General features: G+C 48.8%; 1 long non-coding RNA gene across 1 annotated transcript; it reads right to left on the bottom strand.

Annotated features, from left to right (window-relative positions):
* Nucleotides 1-14966: 14966 nt before the first annotated feature.
* On the bottom strand, nucleotides 14967-16703 carry LOC119397965 (uncharacterized). Its single transcript, XR_005184698.1, has 3 exons — nucleotides 16659-16703; nucleotides 16217-16276; nucleotides 14967-15202 (listed from the first exon to the last, which is right to left on the bottom strand). It is a non-coding gene; the product is annotated as an uncharacterized LOC119397965 (long non-coding RNA).
* Between the last annotated feature and the right edge of the window lie 540 nt (nucleotides 16704-17243).

Consider the following 17243-nt stretch of genomic DNA (forward strand, 5'->3'; position numbering starts at 1 on the left):
GGCTTTCCGGCTGACGTCCAAGCACCGATCACCGACGCGACGCCGGCCAGCTATCCAGCCAGGACGACAGACGCCAGCGCCGAGAGCACCGGTGATTCAAGTCCGACACAGCGCCGGACACTACCGACAACAAAGTGCCAGGGTGAGCCTTTCCTGCCACATTCCTGATGAGCTCTGTGTTGTTTGGGCTGGCCTTCTTATATGCTCACTAGGTACGGGCATTTAAACCCCGACGAGCGCCGCGAAAGCATGCTGGGGAATGAGAGCGGGAACGGTGGGGGTGACCAAAACCATGACACGCCCGCCCCTTCCATTTCCGAGAAGGAAATGGAGTACAGACTCAAGCTCGCCGAAGAAGAACGGCGGTTGCTCGAAATTAAATTGCAGATCGCTCAACTTCAAAGAGATAGCCCACCGCGAACGCAAGACGCCGGGGGCGATTCGACGTCCCGGAGCGATCAAATGAAGCTCCTCGGGCACTATGCACAAATGATGTCAGGGGCATTCCCAAAATTTCCTGCCGACGGGGAAGTACCCGTCTGGTTCGAGTCAGTAGAGAGCTCGTTGGAGGCGTACGGCGTGCCGAGGGAATTCTGGGGTCGAATCATTTTCCCACTAGTCGCCGAGCGCGTGCCGTACCTATCCACGCGGCTTACACCCGAGCAACATCGGGATTTTTGATACTTTGAAAGGCGTCGTGTTAGACGAGCTAAAACTGTCAGCGGCCGAGTACCAGAGGCGTTTTGTCACAGCCGCTAAGCGGCGCGGGGAAACATAGAAAACCTTCGTAACTAGAGTAGAGAGTTATCAAAATTTCTATGTAGAAGCCCGAGGCGCCTCCACTTTCAAACGACTTGTAGAACTTTTGGTCGCGGACCAGATAAAGGCAGGATTGACCGAAGAAGCGGTTAGGTACGTGAAATTGCGCGAAGGCGAGGACTGGCTCAAGGCAGGAGAGCTAGCGCGTCTGCTGCAGAATTTCGAGGAAGCTACCGGGGATGGGAGCGCGTGGAGAAAAACTAGCGTCGTTAACAAAGGAGAGTTGACGGGCGAAAAGTTCGAGAGGCAGAACAAGCAAAAGTTCGCCGAAAACGGGGAGACCCAGGCACGAACGTACACGAAGGGGAGGCCTTTCACGGGAGGCAAGAACCAGTCGCGCTCGCGCGGGTGCCCCAGCTGCGGTAGCTGGCGGCATCCCGGAGACCGCTGTCCGTTCGCGGGCGAGGACACAGGCAATGCCGAGGATGATAAGCGTTCAGAGAAAATAACAGCGCGCGTCTCAATCGGCGGCGGTGAACCGGGGCTTTCAACACTCCAGGCGGTGCAGCTGAACTGCTAGGAGAGACGGCTAGACGCGATTGTCGACACAGGCGCTGACATCACAGTTCTGCGAGAAAGCAGTATACCGGAGCACCTCGTCAAACCCCACGGTACCGTAGATTTAGTATCAGCCTTCGGCGAGAAGGTAGAAGCGAAGCTCGCCGTCGTCCCTCTCGCGATACAGGGGTGGGGTTCCCCGATCCAGGACATCGACACCGCGACGCCGGTAATGTGTGCGCTCACGAACAGATTGGCCCACACGGACTGCTTGATATCTGCCGACACATGGGAACAGCTGCGCGCCTCACACGCGGAGAGCAGAGAGGTACACGTGGCTGCGGTGAGTACACGATCACAAGAAAACGCCGACGATCAAACGAACGCCTGCCCACCCGCTGCAGTTAGTGCCGAGCTGTCGACGGTCGACGAGTCAGCGCAGGAAAGGGTGACCGTTGATCAGGGTGAGGAGAGCACTCACGAGACAGAGAACTCGGAGCAAAGCGGCGACGCACAAAGACTGCGCAAGGAGCAGCGCGGCGATGATGCACTGAGTAACGCCTGGCGAAATGCGAAAGCCGGGAAAGCGGGCATGTGCGTCGTTGATGGCTTTCTGTATCACAAGGATAAAGTTCTTGGCCAAAGTGTGTTGCAGTTAGTGCTTCCGCAGACGCGCCGCGGTGCTGTTTTAGCGCTCGCTCACGAGTCATACTGGGGCGGTCACCTGGGCTTTCGTAAAACAAAGGCGCGAATTAAGTACAGCTTTTTCTGGCCCGGCATGGAGCAAGACATCCGCGACCACTGCGATCGTTGCCACAGCTGCCAGGTCAGGTCTGACAGGCGTATAACCGACCGCATACCGATCGTTCCGCTGACACGGCCCAAGCTGCCATTTCAAAAGGTCAATGTCGACATAATCGGTCCGATCGACCCACCGTCGGCTAGGGGGCACCGCTACGCTTTGTGCATTATAGACCTGTGCACGCGTTGGCCGGAGGTGGTTTGTCTGAGGTCTTTGTCGGCTAAAGCAACATGCGAAGCGCTTCTTTCCGTGTTTAGCCGAACAGGTGTACCCGAGGTTCTATGTTCCGACTGCGGCACAAACTTCACCGCTGCGCTGACGAGCGAGTTTCTGGAGCGCCTAGGCTGTTCTCCTCGCTTTTCGACGCCGGACCACCCCGAGAGTAACGGCTCCGTTGAGAGGTGGAACCGAGTTTTTAAGAACATGCTTTTTCACGTGATAAGGCAGGATGGGAGAAACTGGGACAAATTCGTCCCTTTCCTATTGTGGGCATACCGGGAAGTCCCCCACGACACCACGGGCGTGTCGCCATTTCGCATGCTATACGGCCGCGACCCGGTCGGGCCACTCGCTATTCTGAAAACTAGCTGGACAGGAGAGAGACAAATTCCGTCGAAGCTGGCAGATGCGCCTGCGGACTACTTAAGAGTTAAAAACACAGCTCGAACTGGCGGCCGACGCCGCAGGGCTTACGACAAGCAAACAGCAGGCATCATACGCGTCGCACTACAACAAACACGCCGCGGTCAAAAGCTTTCGCGAGGGCGACACGGTCCTAGTTTTCGACGACAACCGACCGGGGAAAATGTACCCCAAATGGTTGGGGCCGTTTATCGTTCAGGAAAAGCACCGCGAACACTCATATTATGTGCAGACGAAAGAGGGTCGCCGGATGCTAGTGCATGCAAACCGGTTACGACCATACGCGTGCAGGGTGGCGTCGCTGAGCGTTATCTTTCACGACGACAACGACTTCGGAGAAGTAGAATACACGCCCCGAGCGGCTAACAAAGAAGACTTCTTCCTTAGTCAAGAAAAGACTGAGCATTTGGACGCCCACACAGCCGAACGCGTGTGCGCGGTATTCAGGGCCCACCAGGCATTGTTTGTTGGCGAACCAGGTTTAGCTAAGGTAGGGCAGCACAGCATAAAAGTTGCCGATGGCGCCAAGCTTAGGTGTAGTCGCCCTTACAGAGTGCCAGAAGCGCTCAAAAATGAAGTTAGCCGACAGATAGCCGAGCTGCTGGAACTGGGCCTCATATACCGCTGCGAGAGTCCTTGCGCGCACCCGATTGTTTGCGTCCCCAAGAAGGATGGGTCGGTGCGTCTATGCATAGACTACCGCGCACTAAATGCGGTATCGGAATCGGATGCCTTCCCGATGGCGAGCCCACAGGAGCTTATCATGCGCGTGGGGTCGGCACATTACATTACCCTCATCGACCTTAGGCGGGGCTACTGGCAGGTGCCGCTCGCCCGGGATTCGCAGCTAGCCACGGCATTCGTCTCCCACCTGGGCCAGTTTGCATGGCGAGTGATGCCTTTTGGTTTGAAAAATGCGGCAGCTACATTCCAGAGGATTATGAACCAGGTACTCGCAGGTCGGGAGAGTTTCGCGTGCGCATACCTCGATGACATCGCCGTCTTTAGTCAGACACTTGAGGAGCATATCGAACACTTGCACGAAATATTCTCCACGCTTGAGGCAGCGAGCCTGCGAGCGAATTTGGACAAGTGTCAGATCGCAATGCCCTCGATACGCTACCTAGGACACGTAGTAGGATCCGGTAAGCATGGCCCGGATCCCGAGAAAATCGAAGCCATAAAGGGGCTGAAAGCTCCCATCACAAAGAAAGAGCTGCGGAGCGCACTAGGCCTCTGCGGATACTACCGTAGCTACGTCCCTAGTTATGCCGAGGTAGCCCGGCCGCTGACACAGCTCACTAGCAAGAGTGTGCCCTCTAAGATACCTTGGTCCGAAGAAGCCGACGAGGCATTCGAATCCCTAAAGCGGGCCCTGTGCGAGGCCACGTCCCTCGCCACGCCGAACCTCCAAAAGCCCTACGTGCTCTGCACCGATGCATCAACTACAGCTGCAGGCGCATGCTTAGCGCAAATTCAAGAGGACGGCTCCGAGATGCCGATCGCCTTCGCAAGTCATCGGTTCACACCGACGCAAACGCGGTGGGCTACAATTGAACGCGAAGCATTTGCGGTAATTTGGGCCCTAAGAAAATTTGAGGTATGGGTTTTGGGGCAAAGGTAACCGTCATCACTGACCACAACCCGCTCTCATACCTCACGTGCAGCATGCCCCAGGGGGCAAAGCTCACGCGCTGGGCCTTAGCACTTCAGCGCTATGACGTGGTAATACAACATCGCAAGGGCAGCGCTCACGCCAACGCTGACGCGCTGTCCCGATTACCTAATCAGTGTTGGGGTGAGGGGCCAGCCCGAGCAACAATTGAGACCTAGGGTCTGGTGGCGCGGAGGGTTCCCCACCCTTTCGTGCGGATGGTGTGTTAGGGTGAACGAACTGTGCGGACATATGTGCCGCCCCTCGGCAATCTGAGCGTACACTTGTGAAATGCACGTTTCCCGAGTTAGGTGGCCTTTGGCGCGAACCTTTTTCTTATCCTTTAATTCGTTACATCCTCTCACCGATGAACGAATCTTGGGTGGAAGGTGTAAGGTCGCGCTCGGCGTGACATCCCCCGCCCCCTTCCTCCTTGGTAACGTCTTCTCGAGAAACGGAGCCGGCTCGACGTGGCACCCCCTTCCTCGCCTGCCTGACGGATTCCCGAGAAACGGCGCCTCAGCTTACTCTGCCTCCCCTGCTCCTTCCACGAAACTGCCTGTCCGGTGTCGACGATTGCCACGGGCAACGAGGACGGGAGGATAAAAGGAGCGCCCGGGAAAAGACGCGGGGTCCTTTGCGTCTACGAGGAGAGCTGGCCGGCTAGACACCGGCACGACAGCTTTAGGCCCCACTGCGGGTCATACTTTTTTTTGCTGTCTTTTTGAATTGTAAACAGTTGTGTACATAAAGTTGTATTGGTAAAACGTCCAGCGGGTGAAGGCGTCTTCCTCCGGGGTAAAGTCACGAAGACGGCAGCGATCATCCTCGCGAAGCAACGATCCCGGCTTTGCTTCGCCACCAAGAACCTCGTCCGAACCGTATACCGAGTTCGGACGAAAATTTACTCCATGCATGCCGCAAAAATTATGCAGTCACGTACTCCTGAAATATGTCACGCATGTGGCCCGTGATGCAGCAAAACACGCGTTTTCACTTTCCATGGTTTCCGAACATAATTGTGCACAGGTAAAGAAAATGAACCTACCTTCGACAACGACTGATGCCTGTAGTTCAAAGAATCCGCAAATCCAAGCAATGGTAAACGAACACCAAGGTGATCGTGTCCCTCCCTCCATCAAAACAGAAATGAAGCTGCTAGAGTCTCGCACCCATACTGCGACGTCCATCTCTCTGCAGGAAATCTTCCGAGACTAGGCCTCTCCAGTCCGCGTATAACAGCCACTAACATTCACTCCAGCGGAGCGTAGTGCTTTCAAAAATGTCCTGCACGAGCAATAGAATAGCGTTATATTCCACTAAGTAAGCCTCAATAATTCAGTTCGTAATGAAACAAGTTCTGGCGCAGCTTTCAAATAATATACCAGTTTATGAGGTGTATAAACTTGGGTCATACCAAGTGAAGCAATCAGATATTTGTTCCCAAACATGCAGACAGATTGCGTTGGCGTTCTGGTGATTTCTGTCAGTAAATGCACCTTCTGTTTAAAATCAAATTGGGAAACTGCAATTTTTAAAATTTATTTTAGACTGAAAATCATTTAAACTCAATCCAATTCCGTAAATAATTTCTTGCGATAATTGCCTTTTCGCTTCTAATCAAGATCAGGGACTCAAATTAGGTACTGTGTAATGCGCACGTTTACAGGAAAGCTGTGTATGGCTAGACAGAAGCAAAATTCGTCCGTTCTATGTGCGCAAGAACACCGGCACCCTTCATGCTCTTTCGCGCAACGGAGACGCCCAGCGCGGTCCATGAGCCTTCGCAAGCTTTTGCTCGCACGTAGGACGCACGGTTATCGATTTGGGCTTTATACTGAACATGACGGTGATGGCGATGGCATAAATGTGTCTCCAATGTCCATACAACTGCAATTACAATGAAAGCGAAAACATTCTTGTCGCTCCGCTCTTTGCACTTTTATCATGTAGTTATTTAACTTCCGTTCCGTTGCACGAAGTTCCGATAGAGGTAACTTTTTCGCGGTCTTCTGCAGTGGCTTCAGGCGCGTGCCCAGAACACGATATATAAATTATGTTCCAAAAACCCTTTCTTATCTATTTATCTCCTTCATCAGACTACGGTCACAAGGCGCGCGAATAAAATAATTCACTCGGCCGCTAGAAACACTCATCAAGCCCATTGTGGGTCAGGAGCGCCACATGCTGATAACGGGGCGTCTTGACGAGCACTGTACGGCAGGCCACATCCAAAGTATGTTGTCTCCGGCACTGAAATAGCGAATTCCCGCTTGACACATACAAGGTAAGTGTCTCCTCTTCTCGGGTGAGCTGCGCGGCGCTCATTAGCATCTCATTCGCTTCTTTACACAGAATTCGTTCTGAGTCTCCCCATTCCTTTCTTCTGAGCGTATCATATCTCAACGAGTCGTATACTGTGTATAATGCTTGCTGCGTTTCTGCACCGATCGTCGTTACGCCACGACCTGAGAATAGACGAACTGGCCCTAAGCGGAAGTGACTGTTTAGGAAGTTCGTGTGGCTGTGTCGTCGACCGTATGTATAACGACACAAAAGGAAACAGCCACACAGCGGCCAATAATTATTATATAGGCGAAACGAGCTTTCTGTCTCCCCCTTAAGCATTTGCATTCTCTTGGAATATAGTCTAACATGCACTGACCAGCCGTTATTTTGCCTGCGCGCTACGCGCCCTGCCCATGTCCATTTCTGATTCTTTATTTTGACTAAGATATCATTAATAGCCATTTGCTTCCTGACCCACTCTGCTCTCTTCTTGTCCACTGAACTTACACCTCTCATTTTTACTTCTATTGGTCGCGGAGTGCTCAATTTAAGTTGGACCATCTTTGTAAGCCTCCAGGTATCTGCTGTCTAGGTAAGTACCGCTGAAATGCAGCTGTCCTCCTCTTGAGGGTAGTGGCAAACTACCATTCAATATTAGGAGAATACCTGCCGAATGTGTTCCACCCCATTCTTGTTCTTCTAGTTACTTCAGTCTCATCGTTCGGCTCCGAGGTCAGTACCTGCCCTAAGTAGACGTATTCCTTCCCCACTTTCAGTACCTCGCTTCCTCTCGAAAAGCGCTGTTATGTTCCGAAAGTGTTGAACATTACTTAAGTTTGCTGCATATTATTTTCAAACCTATCTTTCTGTCTTCATTGTCCAATTCAGCAATCGTGAGTTGCAATTCATCCCCTGAGTTACTCATCAATGTAATGTCATCAGCGAATCGCAGGTTACTAAGGTACTCTTCGTTAACTCGGATCCCTAAATCTTCCCAATCTAAGGCCCTCGAAACCTCCTGTAAGCACGAAGTGAATAACACTGGGCATATCGTGTCTCCCTGCCTTACACCCTTCTTTGTTGGGATTCCACCGCATTATTTTTGGAGGGTGGCTGTGCATCTACTGCAGATTTCTTCCAGTATTTTGATACATGCTTTCTGGACGGCCTGATTCCGCAGCGCCTCTATCAAAGCTGATTGTAGGCTTACCCAGTGTGTGCTTCCTTGATAATTTGGTCCTTGTAATATTATCTACAAACTCCGAGATCAATCGTGGCTGCTCCCACGTCCTGAGGGCCGCCGCGACCGCCGCCGAGGCTTCGGTCGCTGCGGCCGATCGCCTCCAACGGCGTCGCTGCCTCTGGGAGGTGGCGCACACCAGCGACGAGCTGGCCGACCAGGGGTGCTATGCGGAATGGCCCGAGTTTGGCGAAACTCGGGATCTTTCCGAGCTGTGGCGACACCCCCTTTTGAACGAGCTAACAGTACGAGAAAGTGAAATCCATCCCTCAGCGCGCGCTCCGTTCCATTGGTTACGATGGAACGCGGCGTCACGTCAAGGGTGGTCGAGAAGGTTGGGTGGTGTCTTCAAACTAGAGGCACCTTCTTCCCATTTGTTTGCAGTTCCACTGAGTGCAGAAGTGCACCCATGCAAGAAAAGTGACAGAAAGTTCTACTACCTATATCTTTATGTGTTCGCGGGCCGTTTGAATCCATTTTCAAACCTTTAATTTCTGCACTAAGTATCCTTTAGAATAATCAGCACCGTGGCCTCCGAGATGGGTTCGGACCCAGGGCCTTACAACACCGCGGCTAGAGCTAATCGCCGAGGCCACGTGTATATTCGCCATGGTCGGCCTCAACATTTTAGCGCGTTGCTCGGCCGGCGTGCGCCCTCTTCGTCCTCATATCGGACAGATTTAGTTGAGCGCCCGCAACAACCTACGGACGCAGCCTGCCACAGGAAATGGCTGGCAGGCTGCGTATTCCCGTATTCCCCCGTATTCACAAACGCTCCTCGACTCGACCCTTCACACGAAACGCTCCTTGAGGGCCGTTTTCCGATTCACAAATCGCCCTTCACTCGAAACGCACCTCGACTTGAGGAAATCTCGAGTGTTTCACTTGAGATTGTCAAGGTAGCGCGGGAGCTACCTTGAATCGTTCCTTGAGTGAAGTTTCGGCGTCAGCGCGTGGCCTCCGAGATAGCGGGCCGCGCGCTCGCCATTTCGGAGGCCACAGTCAGCGTGGCATCCATGCGGTGCGTCGCTCACTTGTTCTTTATTTCCCGATGGATCAAGCTGCCGCCCTGCCGCTGCCTTTTTGCTTTCGACAGTGAAGGTGCGCATTTACTATGGCGCTGTCTTCGAGTGGTTCGGCAACGGCTCAGGTATACTGTGGCTGCTATGGCTCCGAGAGAGGCGGGCATGATGTCAAGAGGACCGCGCTCTTGTGCCGTGATGTGTTGCATTCCGTGCATGAGCCAATGGATTACCTGCTTTCGGATAATCATCGTGCGAGTGTTCCAAGTCTTACTATGGTCGCCAGTGCTTTCATATGTATTTCGTTGAAGACCTTACGCCGCATCAGTTCAAGCCCGGTGTGAAAGACTGCGCGATAGCGAAAGGAAAGTGAAAGAGCGAACTTTTCTCCAATTAATGGGTGAAATATTCATGCTAGCTTCATGGGTGCTTACCTGACTATTCATGCGCCGGCATTCACCGCACACTTGAGGGGCTTTCGCTCATGTAAATCTTCACTCCCCTAACCGAAATACGAAGAAGCATACCTCTGCAAGGAGATCTGTATCAACGTGAAGGTGCGTTCTTCTATTTTGTTTTTCACATTTTCCCTGTGTTTGATCATATCCATATTTGGGATGGTTTATGGAAAACAAAAGACAATGTAATGGGGTACAACGAGTGTGCAGTTGCTAGTATTGAAAGATATAACTACGTAATTCGTAGCTTCGTTATACAGTATTTATGTAGCCCACAATATCTATGGATGTCCAAGCCTAGCTGTATGAAATTAACCAGGTGGTGGTGCAGTATGAAACCCGCATGTATGCAAAAATGCGTGAAACGTATCAAAACACGAAAGATACAGCAGAGAAATGAATGAATGTTTTATTTTCAAGCTTAATAACACTGCTTCTAATTAAGCAATGACGGCAAATTTTAAGCAAACAATAGCATACGCAGTGTAATTGTAGACGTTTGAGCCATTATATAATGAAGCTAATGGGCGTTGGATAGCCATACGTCTGTTCAGATGCACAAGTGCCTGGCCCAAACATGTATCAAAATAGTGAAAGCTCATTAAGTCAACAAAAGACATGCCTGTTCTTGAAGGCGAGAAGTACTGAAGAATGTGTGTAGAACGAGAAGTAAACAAAAAAGCAGCTTTGATGTACCACTATGTTCATTATTTATAACCCCTTTCTTTTGTGCAGGAACCTGGCTGCTGAGACTAGAAGATACACCAACACTCTTTACAAATGTGCAGTATTTGCAGCGTTTGCATGACTGTATACAAAGGAAGAAAAGCTGCAGTTAATAGCTGCACTGCATGGATTAGTCACACTAGTGTGGCTACCACCTGTATCTTCTTTATGATGTCCTACAAGCTCGAATTTCATGACAGTATGTAGGCTGCATATGCTTTATTGACGGACACCTTGCAGCTTTACACACTTGTATTTTGTCACCTACGTTATTCTTCATCAAGCACATATAATAAAAATTCATTTACCCTTAGCAATTGATTTAGCGTTTTCTCTGTGCTTTCGTGTTCAGACAGGATCGCAAAAACCTCATCTGCTCTGATTATATAGAAAAAGCAGTTCTACAACAATCCAACACGTTCTATAGAGTGCAGCACTGTTCCTCTTCCATGGAAGGGAGGTAGCGCGGTTCCAACAGGTAGGCAAGCTGATTTTACTTGATAGCGTAGATTTACAAATATTTACACGGTTCTTGTGACCAGAAGTAGCTGCGATGACTGCAAGGCCCTTGAGAATCTCACCATTTCGTTGCTGTCGTCTTCGTTGAAACAGTAGAGTAGTTTACTCTGTTCCTTTGCAACACATCCGCCCAGGTTGAGTGCGTCCACACGGTCGTCGTTAAGGCCGAACAGCAGTAAAAGGCAGAAACGGCTTCAGTCTCGTGATGTGCAGAATAACAAAAGATGCTCTGGAATGCCAAAGCGCCCCTATACAGCACAGACGCCGACGCCCTCCTCAGCAGGTATTCCCAAGGGTCACAAACTGCAAATGAATGCCAAAACATCAGTACACAGGGCACTCGTGCACTATTTACAGGCTGCCTGCGCTTCCAAAATAAAAAGATAGGACAAACATTTTAAATATGGCCGTTGCGTTCATTAGAATTAGTCACGTTAGGTACATCGACAAATGCACGGCGAATAGAAAAACGTTTATGGAAGTAATGAACTGCTAACTTATGCATCATTCGAATATTAAAACTTTGCATAAAGTATACCTGATGTCAAGAAACCCTGTTAAGAAGAAACCAAACACACATCAGTCCAAGTTAACCGACAACATACGCTGCCAATTAAAAAAAAACGACTTTAAAACACTGCTTCCGTCGATAGTGGAGAAAACACAAGCGAATGCTTTCCTCAACCTGCGTTACAGTCTAATTTGAACGCTCTACCACATGCATAGCATACGTACTCCTTAACGCGACACTGTGATAACTATGAGTAGCAGCTGCGAGCAGTCTCTACCACATTTGTAAAATAAACGAAGCGGAAGCACTACCAGTGTCGCGTTAAATGTCTCAAGAAATGAAATGAGAAAATAACAATTGCACAAGCTCCTGTAATTATGAACTATGCTAGCAATCCGCATCGAGAGCAAATTTACCTACGATAAGTAATTCCTGCACACAGTGCGTGGCGAATTCACCAAGCACACCAGTATAATGTGATCGTATGTAAAAATGACTCACCCACATTATCCGTTATGCAGCTGCATCAATGAACAGAAGGCTCTCAGCAGCAGGAAGCTAAACAAAACGACAAATCGTCCGTGCGATGGGCCCTGCTTTTCGCTAATCACTCGAGTAGTTCGTCAGTCACCATGGCGAAAGCTGGGTCACGAACAATACACAAGTAGACACTGCCGTAATCATATACAGCGATTAACAGACGCATGCGGCATAAAAGAAGTTGAGCGCGTGGAAACGATCAGCAGCAGACACATCGGAATCAGCTGTTCTTTCAGCAGCCGGGATGCGACTGTTGCCAGATTTCAAGCGGGGGTTTCGCTTACTCCATCGGCTCAAGCTTACGGAAGCTACACCACAGGTTTAAAGGCGTGTATTTTGCCGTAACGTCGACTGATAAAGAAGATTAACTAAGAAAAGCACATAAATATTGAGCAGAAACAGCTATTTCCTAACCACATTAGGAATATTCTCGTTATCAGACGCCACTCGAGTCAAGGGAGCGTTGGCAAAGTGTCCCTTGGCGAAGGAAAGTCCGTGGAGCGTTCTTGAAACCCAGCGGCTCCTTGAGTGGAGGAGGGCGCTTCGCCTTGACTTGGTCAAGTCGAGGCGAAGGCTCGAGTGAAGGTGCGTTTAAGAATACGGGGGTGAGTGGCGGCGCTGCCGCGTTCGCACGCGGCTTTCCTTCAAACCGCAGCAAATGCCGCACATGCGTATAAGACGCCATGCTCGTTCTTGTAGCCGTTTTTATCAACGCTGCTATCGCGTGCTGCGCACTGTCTTCATGTCATGACCACCGTAATGCGAGCTCGGAGCAAACTCGTGTGCCTGAGAAGCTCGGGCCATCCTGCATAACACTCCAGCTACGGGCTATCTTGCAAGCCGATTATGCCGCTCGGGTCCAAGCACTTCGATCCTTCACCTGAGGCACCACCATCATTATCGGCAGAGGGTGGGCAGGACAGGGGTTAATCCCCTCTTCTCTGCGCCCCGCCCGAAGGAAACTGCCCGAATAACATGAAATAAAGTTTATTCATTGATTCAAACAACACATGCGCGACTGTTCAAATATGTGTGTCCTTATGCCATTTGCGCCCGTCTTCAACGTCATTTGGCAACGTCTCGTTCAATGTCAAAAATTACGCCACGGTCACCTTCCTGCTGCATGCTTTGTATTACATCGGTTCCCACGGTACGTGGGATCTGCCAAATTTTTTTTTTCCAAGTAAGCATCTCATGTACATGGCCCAGGATTTCGCTTTTTTTCCCTACGGAGTCGGTCTTGTTCTCAAGGCCACCCAGATCATTATCATTGCCGAGCCTGCCGTCCTTCTTACTTTGCGGAAATGTATTCTTAATATTAAGCCAAAAGCCTTATATCCCTCATGAAACGCGAAAATTGAAGGCCGGGGCCCATCGTCATTCCGCGGCGTTGGTGCCAACACGAGTCATACAAAAATCATCATATGACGCCACCATACGGCCTCACCATCATCGGCACTATATGACGTCATCATGACGTCACAGATAGCCAATATTTGTGACTTCTCCGTGACCTTACTGTGACGTGGCATGATAACTTCATCACCTGGCATCGTCGCATGGCCAAAGGTGGGCCAATCACAGTGACACTGCAAAATTAGATGAGCCGCAGAAAGCGTGCAATACCTCCAATCCAGGAGGCAGTGAAAGACAACTTAGGTACAGGACATTTTCGAAAGCGGACGGGGAGGATCAATACATTGTCTGAGAAGAAGATAGAAAAGCTGTCTTTCACCTTCGAGTCATCTTAAGCATATGCATGCTTCGAAATTGGTCCACCACCGTCCATTCGGGTCGTTGTTGAACGCTAGGTCTGATGTCGTGTCTCTTGCTATGCTGTGCCCATGCGCGTCGACTTTCATGGGTGTGTTGCAGTGCAAGACCCCCATTTCCCGTCCTTTCAGTACAGATTTCCCTTTACGCGTATTGTCCCTGCCTTGTTACACATATCAGGAAGAAGAAGCCTTTATCGGTTACACATGCGCGACATCTGCACAAACGTGCCTTATAAAAGCGTCGCTGTATTGCGGACAACGAAAAACTGCGGATTATCGAGCTTCGAGCCGCGCTTATTCTCTGACGCTAATAAACTTCAGATGCACATTCGCGACTCATTTTTATTATATGGCCGGATATTCACGCGGTGTTCATTCAATTTCGATCTAGCCACTAACTCCCACTAATGTTCAGTGAACCATTTTCACTTGCAGGAAGTATAATTGAGTGTATCAGCTGTTTTATACGTCGCAGGATTTTATTACAATAGCAAATATATGCACACTGTCTACGGGTTTCTGGCATTGCCGCCGTTCCGTATATAAGTATATAACAATGTATGTACGTGTACACGAACGCAATTTTAACCTCTATGGTTAGATTTTCCCACTCAGTTTGGCCACTGGATTGCATTGCAGGTAAAGGCATCCACACTTTGGCTTTGACAACGACCAGTGCTCAAATATTAAACGTACAGTACGGCCTCTTAGCATGTCATGGATAACCTGTTTTTCGGTTTTTGACAATGATTTTTTTCAAAGAAGTCGTCGTTCCAGACTATGTGTAAGAATGAAAGAATTTGACAATAACCTATAAGGCCAAATGATTTGCTGCATTTATTGGTAAATCTTCATTTATCGTCAAGTTCGTTTAGTCATGAAAAAATTGCCGTCATTGCTTTGTTATGCAAAGTTGGGAGTGATTAGCTATGGCGTATTCCACGAGCCTTTTGCACGGCCGGAAGTCTAGGTAGCTATTTTACTAGGCGCGGAAGTGCGAAGCAACTCGCTCCACAATGTCTTATCGTGGCGTTAGAGGCCTGCACGAGCGCAGTGTCCATGCATGTCGGAGGTGAAACGCGAGCGCATGCGGGGTAACCATACGCTTCGGAAGCCTCACATGCAAGCTGAGTGCCAATAAGAAGAGGTGAATCCGCAACTTCGACTGAGACAAATACAAGGCAACCGCCAACAGAAGCAGGCGAATCCTCAGCTCTGGTTCGCAGTTCTGCAGTTTTGAGGGTGTGAATCTAGCGCGATTTTTTTCCTTGTATTTTTTTGTAACGTAATCTGCCTACTTACTCTAAACAATGCTGCAGTTTATTGTTTTCCGCGTGCAACTAACACCGTATATCTACGAGCGTTGTCTTGAAAGAGTGGCATATAATTAATGCACACGTGCATTGCCTCGCTTCATAGTGAGTGTATGAGAGGAGGCAGAAACGAGGCAACATGTCTCAATCAATGGGGAAATTATTCTTTATTCATTTAATTTTATTTGCTCATTCAAGGCCATCACCTCGCTTTCCACATTTTGTTGAATTGGGGGAAATGTCATAATCCCACGCAGGTTGCCCACATGGTAGACCCAATGGCTGACCTGTTAGTTTTTGGCATATTCCTCATTTCTTCCGAAGATTTTTGGGAGGGTTTCAAATACTACAGAAGGAAGTCCTTCAGCCTCGCTGGGGCCAAGTATCAGGAAAACTGAAAAGCGACAAAGAAGCGATATTGCTTCATTAGGCATTGTTTAACAAAAAGAGTATAAAGAGCAACAGTGAATCATTCTAAGCGGTTAAATAATCCTTTGGAAATTCTAATTTGGCTCCAATCAACGTCATAGCTCTTTAAATGAACGAGAACGTTGCACTTAAAATATCATTTCTTAAATGCTGCGCTGATATCTACGCTTATTATTATCAGCATGACGTCCTGAATGCGAAAATATTTTTTTCGTATTTCGTTGATATCACCACAACAAAATTTCCTGAGCAAATGGCCCGTTAAATCTGCATCCCTATAGGACAACGTACTTCATTTGTTCCTCGTAAAAACTATGTGGAATCTAAATGGCTATCAAAATATATGCAAGCAGATCATGAAGAAGGAGAAGGGCTCGTCTTTCTTTGGCAAACACAATGTTAGTAAAAAATAACAGACAATAATGTCAAGGAAATATAGGGGATGTTATTTTTAGTAACACGTGCCTGGTAAGCCCATGATCACGTCGATCCACTTCGTAATGTTTAGCTCAAAGCCAAAAAATGCAGCATAGAACTACTCACTGACTGCTTCGCGTGGCGTGTGATCTGCCTAGTTTTTCTATAACGGACTAATTTACGATTTGTTTTCACCTCAACAATCGAAATTTCGTATAAATCATATTTTTTTCTCACATAACCGATAAGGTGGCCGCGTGGTTACGATGCTCGGCTACTGACTCAAGAGAGGCGGTTTGCTAAAGGCGATATTTATCAAGGCGATATGTTAGTGACACACGTACTGGGCGATTTGAGTGCACGTTAAATAGCCCCAGCTGAGAGGAATTACCCGGAGCCATACGGTGTGGTGTCGCTCATAGTGCGAGTCGCTTTGTGATGGTAAACCCCCACAAGCCAATTTAAATAATCAAACACCCGTTTTTATATGAAATCCATTAGACCTTGTCAAGCCCACGCAGGTCTTGTTTAGGGGACGTTTTCTAGGAAGAAGTAATCTTACCGACTGCAGCACCACACACCATACAAAGGTATTTCCCGAGAACGCCTTCCATGTCTTTGACTGCATACACAAAGGCAAAAAAAGTGATGCAACAAGGTTGCCATATTTACAATATAACGTATATGCGAGAAAAAAAAAACAAGCTGATAGTTTTACACTGTTTACTTGCTCGTACACTTTTTCAATACGCTCCGACAGCTAAGCGCCTAGTTCCACCTAGTGAATTTCGCATGTATATTCCTTAGAGTACATTACTAGAACAAAATATGCCACGCCGAAACAACCTGCCAGTTTCCTTTCGAGGATGCTTACCAAGGAACGTAATATAGCACATATTTACGCAGTCCGGAAGATTGACATCATGGTCGCATGTTTTTGCAAGCAAAGTACTATCACTTTTCTCTGTAGAAACATGAAGTAACGCTTAAAGCTGGCGGCTTACCTTTGAGTTATTCTGCAAACAAACTTGTCTACGTCTCCGGTGCGGCGTGTAACTAAAGACTGTAATCAGCGGCAAGCCTTTTAAAGGCCGCGGAGCAGAATTCCGATTCGTCATGTTAGCCTATATTGGTGTCAAATGGAAAAGGAATAAAAATAGAATTTCAGAAGTGCATGGAAAAAGATGTGACCTAATTTTCAGGATTATTGCCTCAGGAAAAAAGCTAATTACTGTTTCCCCTGCATCGGCGAAAAGTGAGGCAGAACTCGCAACATGACGCGGTCGCAATTGCAACATGACAGTTAACCGTTTTAGTTCGCTCTAGAAAAAGAACACGTACGCCGTTGAGTGCCGCTATTGTTATTGCTGCCAAATATTTACAGCTTTATTCGGCAGACAGTTTCTTAATGCAAGCCAAATACGAAAGAAAAACAGGGGCATTAGGGGCAGCGAAAACGCTACAGACACGAAAATGCAATTAAGCGTAAAGTCCTGAACGGCAACGTAAGAATGATATGCCATTATCGGACGACAGGTCAAACGTCAAGTGCCCACATCCAATTTGCAGAAAATAACGCCGGCATCCTA

Source organism: Rhipicephalus sanguineus, chromosome 6 (assembly GCF_013339695.2).
Source record: "Rhipicephalus sanguineus isolate Rsan-2018 chromosome 6, BIME_Rsan_1.4, whole genome shotgun sequence".
In the NCBI taxonomy this organism is placed as follows: domain Eukaryota; kingdom Metazoa; phylum Arthropoda; class Arachnida; order Ixodida; family Ixodidae; genus Rhipicephalus; species Rhipicephalus sanguineus.